Source organism: Leptodactylus fuscus, chromosome 5 (assembly GCF_031893055.1).
Source record: "Leptodactylus fuscus isolate aLepFus1 chromosome 5, aLepFus1.hap2, whole genome shotgun sequence".
NCBI classification, from domain to species: domain Eukaryota; kingdom Metazoa; phylum Chordata; class Amphibia; order Anura; family Leptodactylidae; genus Leptodactylus; species Leptodactylus fuscus.
In genome coordinates, this window is record NC_134269.1 from 199,394,174 (window position 1) to 199,401,347 (window position 7,174).

Sequence of the window (7,174 nt, forward strand, 5' to 3'; positions counted from 1 at the left end):
TGTCCGACTTTGCAACACAGGGGCACAAATGTGAACGCCCCCTTAGTATGTTCTGTTCTTTTTTCTGTATTGTATATTGAATAAAGTTGGCTGTACCAGGACTATTTAACCCATTAACTGCCAATTTTTTTTCCCAATAATAGGACAACATACGGGAACTGCACCGTGAAAATGACCTTGTGTGCGCAAAGCAATGTATGCACGGAATCGGTTTAGGTTTTGTATCACATCCTGCTGGAGCACGTGAATGTCCTGATTCTATTCAACAACAGATGACGGTCGTAAGCGGGATCCCCAACTGGGGATCATGGCAGTTAATGGGTTAGTGGGTTGCACTACCCACCTTCTAAGGGATCGTTCACATGGGGCAAAAGGGGGTGGATTTTGGCGCTGAATCCTTCTCAAAATCAGCCTCCTCATAATGGAGGTCTATGCAGACCGCTAGCGTTCTTTTTTCCGCTAGCGATTTGTTCCCGCTTCAGGCAGATTTCACAGTTGATTCAGCCACGGTGTCCGTCTTACGGCAGCACCCTCCGGAGTAGGCCCTTAAATTTGGGCCTACTCCAGAGTGGTAAGCCGTTACTGTTGGAAGCTGTGACAGTTGCGGCAGGTGCATTTTGGTCCTATTCTGACGCGCAGTGTCGCACCTCCCATAAGGCGACCTGAAGCGACCGCTTCAGGCGGCGCTATGCCAGGACCCCGGGGAGGGTGGCATTTTTGCTTACCTAAGCCAGTCCAGGACAGCGCTGCTCCAGCGGCCTCCCCTCACGCTCAGGCAGAGAGCACGTCCTCTCCCTGCCTGCTCTCTCCCTGCTAACGCCGCTCCGCCATGCCCCCTTCCCTCCGCCCCGCTTTCTATCGTCCGCCTCAGGCGGCAAAAAAGATAGGTTCACCCCTGTTGACACGGCTTCCTGCGGCAAAATCAGGACCAAAATACGCCATCCCTTGCCCTGTGTGAACAGTGCCTAATTGCATTACACCCATTTACAGACAAGTGTAGACAAGTAATATAAACACAATTTTATTATGAAACCCCTCCCCAACACCTCCTGTCAGTGCATGTTTTTTTCCGGGCTCCCTCAAACCCCCATTCTGTGTGGTTTAGATTCCTATTCTAAGTGGCCCAGTTACCGTGTCCAAGGTTCTAGTGTTCTTCTGTTCTTAGTTGTCTAGTAGATTAGTCAACTATTCTTAGCCAACACAGATCTAGTAGTGCCAAGTCATATCTATGTTTGTCACAGCCATAGCTATGAGCCTATTAGCGCACAGCAGCTCTGCTCCATACCCCGCTGGAGCTATGTTCAAGTACTTCTACTATGTGATAAGTGATCAGGGCAGGAAAGAGGGATCAAAATGACTAATCCGAAAGCCGATCCTGCCTCACTGATGCTCAGTAGCAGTCAGACTAGTATATAGTAAGTATTAGCATTTCTTGTACTGCCCACTGTGGTCTCAGTGTACAGGATTCCTAAAAATACTGAAAATCATAGTAGGCGGACACACTGAATTCACCGTGACTTACAAAACTAATCTGTGAAATGACATCTTTACAGGTAAAGTTTACCGGCATGAAACACGTGTTTAGAGATGAGCGCGGAACAAAGTAGTAGGAATCTTGCCAATAGCCATGAAATCTAAATACCTGCCTGCAGCCAAGCATTCCTCCATCCAGGCAGACAACTCATTTTACAAGACACTATAAACTACAGGGAAGTTGTCTCAACACCTTATAGCTCATAAAATTAGCCTTGGCAAATACTATTCTACGATATTACCATCATCTCCAAATGACTTTAAATATTTCTTAGAGAACTATTCATTCATGTTATTTTGTATGGATTAAAGCCAATACGGCAGATAACGGTAAACCATTGACTTAAGATTCTTTAAGCACGTGATCTTTTGTTATTCCAGACCTTAGAACACTTTATCAATATTTTGTAAGACTTGTGTAAAAGGAGAATTTTTGGAGAAGGAAATTTGATATCATGGTATCCATTACTTGTCCTGTCATTTCCAGCTAGCCATTGTCATGCAGCATACAACCCAATGTTTCCCCCGGGGCACTTCTAGTTGGGAGAAGGAACCAATCCTAGTTGAGCCGGTGTGATGGTGTTCAGAAGGGCCCTTGGTGTTGGTGCAGGTAACGACTCAGGAGTCCAGTGTTGCAAGATAAACCAAAGAACTTTTATTAAACAGCTTTACCAGCAGCTTGCATAGGTACAGATACAGTTTGCATTTCCCAAAGCCTTGATCTTAGTAGGTTTTGCCAGGGATGACACAGACTCAGCAGTAATACACTTCACCTACTCCTCCACTCATACCACTCCCTATGTCAGCAGATAGGGGATGAATGGGGCAAAGGGTCCTAATAAAGGCCTGAGTACCTGAAAAACTAGGCTCGGCTGAAGTACTTCTGTCAGGTACCTCTGTTGCTCCTACTGGCACGGAAACAGATGTCGCTCGACGATGCACCAAACTTTCTCCCTATCTCAGGAACTGTCTTTGGATGAAAACTGGAAAAACTCAGAAATGCACCAAATTTCTCCCAATCTCAGGAGCTGTCTCTGGAACGAACCAAGAATAAGTAGACTCCCTCCTAGAGGCTGGACTGGTGTCTGCTGGATTTCTGAGTTCTTCCTCTGCTCCGCACGGCAGGGCACTTGTATAGAAAGGCTGCAACAGCTACTCTGAACTAGACTGGACTGGACTAAATCTGTGACTCCGAACAGGGGACTATAAAGCCTCTCTTCTACCCCGCCCAGTGGCCTGTGAGGTAGTACAGCATTATTCAAACAGTAGAAAGTGCAGATATTCAGAAAATGGCACATATTTTGCATTCAACATAGAACATAGAAGACAGGACAAACAAGACAACCCCGGGATACAAACATAAAACATATAGCAGCTTGCTCTGGGATGCTGCAAAAAAGATACCTAGTGTGCTAAGGAACAGAACCTTGTCTTTACCTGTGAATTCAGGTTCTGTTTGGGATCTTACAATGTGACAAAATAATAAGAGTGAGGGCCCTGCTCGCTAGAGCTTACAATCTATGAGTAAATAGGGAGACACAAGAGGTCAGAGGGTTTGTTTGGTACAATGGCCCAGCTAGCTTTTAATAAATAAAGTCATATAACTGAAGCTGTAGGAGCCAGTCACCGGTTGGTACTTATGAATATACAGATACTAAGTGTATGGAGAAGAGAGTGTGATGTTTGGATAATAGAGGATACACGTTTAGGTCATTGGCAGAACGGAGAGGATGGTTAGGCTAGAAGACAGTGACAAGGTAGGAGACATTGGAAGATGCAGCACTATGGAGGCATTTGTCGGGGGGTATGATAAGTTTATATTGTATATTGTGGCAGACGGGCAACCAGTGCAGGGACTGGCACAAGGTTGATACATCTGTGCACTAGTTTGACAGAAAGATGAGTCGGACTGCATTCAGGACAGATTGTAGAAGGGAGAGTTTACTAAGTGGAAGACCAGATAGTAGAGAATTGCAATAGTCAAGACATTCTTTCACAGGTTTCTCACATATGTGTGGTCCAGGGCGGATCTGGAGTAGGCCTCAACGCAAGTGTAGATCCTTGGCTCATTATTGGACCAGAAAAAGCTGCCAATTCTACATACCAATGCAGTTCCATGGCGTAATAGGAGGTGGATGGTTCTGTCCTGTAACCCTGAGTCCGGTGGGACAATACTGCGCCTGTTTTGTTTGTGTGGCTGGCAGTAAGCCACATGTATAGTTAGGTTATCAGTTCTGTTTAGTTAGTTGCTCAGACGAGCAGGTTTTTATATTATTTTTGCCTGAAGTTAAGGCTGTATTTTGTTTTGCTCATTTTGTGCTTTAAATCAAGGTTTATTTATTTTCCTGTTTTTTTTTTTCTAAATAAACCAGTTTGCTGCATATTTTGTGCCCCTGTCTTGACTGTTTGGGTCCGCATCACTGCTTCTACCAAGCTACCCTCCCCACAATATATATAATTATATTAACTTAAATTAATTTTAATTTGGTTCTAACAAATCCCTCTTCGTGAACTATATTTTTTGTCATTGAGTGTATTATGCTGTCTGGATTTGGTGTCTATTTATTCCAGGGTCTATATTTTTGTAGGGTGCCTACACTGTGCATTATTTCAGGGTCCTGACTTGGGACTCTATTGTCATTCTAGGGTTTGAATTTATCTTTGGTCTGGGTGTCCAATTATTTATGGTCATGGTTTAGGGCATATGTTTTTATCGGTATCTCCTCTGGAGCCAGCTTTTATGTTGGAGTCTGGTGTCTGCATTTATTCTAGGTTCTATACTTATTTTTAGGTCTAAAATCAAGGGATTCAAAAAACAGAAAAATAGTACCAATAAAAACCTTTACTTGCCCCGCAAAAAAAGAGCCCTTGCAATGCTCCATCAAACAGAAAAATAAATTTAAAAAGTTAGACCTCAGAATGCAGTGTCCCAGGCAAATTGTTTCTCTGCAAAATAGTGTTTTATTTAGTATAAGTAGTAAAACATAATAAAACCGGTTATAAATATGGTATTGCCATAGTGATGAACCATGAAATAAAGCTGCCATGTCATTTTCAATACACTTGAACACTGTAAAAATATTATAGAATTGTACTTTTTCCCCCACACAGACCCCCAAAAATAATAATAAAAGCTAATAAAAACATATGTACCCCACAATGGTACCTAATAAAATTACAACTCAACAAGCAAAAAATAAGCCCTCAAATGGCTATGTGAACAGAAAAATAAAAGCTAGAATTTTGGAAAGTGTAGAAAATATTTTTAAAAAGTTGAAACAATGGGAATATGATGGAACATTACATACAGCATTTCTCTGACCACAATCTGTGAAGAGGCAGAGTCTAACATCGGCTCACAAAAGAGACTGCTGTGGTCCGATCTTAGACTCCGTCTCCTTACAGACGAACCTCCGGCAGAACCAGCATTGATTGGCCGAATGCTGAACACTGGCCAATCAACGCTGGTCAATTCATTCCTATGAGAAATAGTAAGCTCCCTCGTAACAGCAAGCTGCCAGCTCTCCCGACTAGCAAGGATGAGCCTGCTGCAGAACCAGTGTTGATTTGCCGCAGGCTTGTCTTTGCTAGTCAGGAGAGCTGACAGCTTGCGGTTACGAGGGAGCTTACTTTTTATCAGCGCAACTGCAAGCACTGTGCAGTTAAAGCGCACGGACCCCATAGACTATAATGGGATCTGTGCGCTTTAACTGCACAACGCTCCTCCTAAACACTCTCCTCCTGCTATTCGTGGACTTGGTGACTCTCCTTTAGTCGAATAGTGGTTTCCCCTGAAACGAGCATTTTTTCCCATAGGCTATAATGGGATTCGATATTCGATCGAGTAGTCAACTATTGAGGCTCTACTTGAAACGAATATCGAACCTCGAATATTTCACTGTTGGCTCATCTCTAATGCTGATAAATATCCATCATATGATACATGACTGGCTGTTTATATCAGCTGGGGAAAAATCTAAGAATCATACGATTTACAAATATTGATCAGTCTCGCCGTCCCCAAAAATTGGTGTCGTGAAATATTTGATATTAACAGCAGACTGTTCCCTTCTATTTTTTGAGGGGTTCTTGGGAAATAGCATATTTTTTGTTTTTGTGAAACAGTGTTATTCCTGTTCATAGGCTGTGCATAGTATTGGAGCGCTTCAATGAGCCTTGCGGCGCTGGAGTCCTGGGTTCTAATCCTGCCAAGGACAACATTTGCAAGGAGTTTGTATGTTATCCCTGTGTTTGCGTGGATTTCCTCCCATACTCGAGAGACATACTGATAGGGGAAAATGTAGATTGCGAGCCCTATATGGGGCTCACAATCCATGTTTTTATACAACACATTTAACCACTTCCGGACCGCCCATAGACTATAAACGTCCGGGAAATGGTTGCCTTGTTCTGACAGGACGTGCAGGTACGTCCAGTCAGAACACAGCAGCTGCACAGAGATCGTGCAGCTACTGAAGCTGGGAGCCGGCTGTAACTTCAGCCAGAGCTCCCAGAGAGAAGACAGGGAAGGTTTATTCCCTTCCCTGCCTTCTTGATTGCTGTGTATACAACACTCAATGAGCGCTGTATACACGGCTATGGGCGCCACCATGATGCGGCTGCCCTCTGACCCAGTGGTCACCTGATCCGCCGGGCTCAGTGTCTTACGAGAACTGCTGGGTCCTACAGGACCCAGATCAGCTCTGTATACTGTATATACAGTGTGCAGGAGGCTGTATTCCTCCTGCAACTGAGGCTAAATGTAGCAGCCTAAGTTATAGGGGAAATCAGCCTCCCTAACGAAAAAAAAAGTGATCAGATGTCCCCAAAGGTCTCTTATCACCTTATGGGGGCACAATCTGAAAAAAAAAATAAAAATAAAATGTAACAAAAAAGTTAAAAAAATGAAAATAAAATAATTTTAAAAAATAAATTAAATAATACGCTAATAAAACACTGTTATTAAAGGTTATAGCTCCACCCCCGTAAACACCATACAAAATAAAAATTACCGTAACGGAGAGGAAAAATTATTTTATAAAGTTTTTCAGTAGCACTTTGTGTTATTAAATTTAAAAAAATAATAATAAAGTGAAAACTAGACACAATTTCCCTCCTATTATGTTTATATGTTTCTGGGATATAAAAAAAATTGAAACACATTCGAAAATAAAAACAACATTAAAATAAAGCCCGAAAAAAGACACAAAAATTAGTTGAATGGGACATACGAGAAAAATGTTACAGCCCTCAAAACCGCACATACAAAAAAAACCCGAAAAGGTGTTTGGTCCTGGACCACAAATTGGCCCGGTACTGAAGTGGTTAAACTATAGTTTCTTAAGACCTATGGCCAGTGATAATGTATAGGGCGGTTTAGATTATCTGAACCCATGTGTGGGTACTTTTAAAGATCTGGTGCACGGTAGGGATGAATAGATAGGGACTGGCTATTAAAATGTGCAGAAATATGTTCTTAGTTTAAAATTTCTGAATCTGCTCAAAATTTCAATTTCTGGAACCAACAGCGTAGATGTGAGTAGGGTGGCATTTTACTCGAAAAGCACATAATGAATCGAGCTGAGCAGTGAATGCTGGCAATATTCTGCCAAAACCTCTTATTCTGTTGTGGAAAAACCGG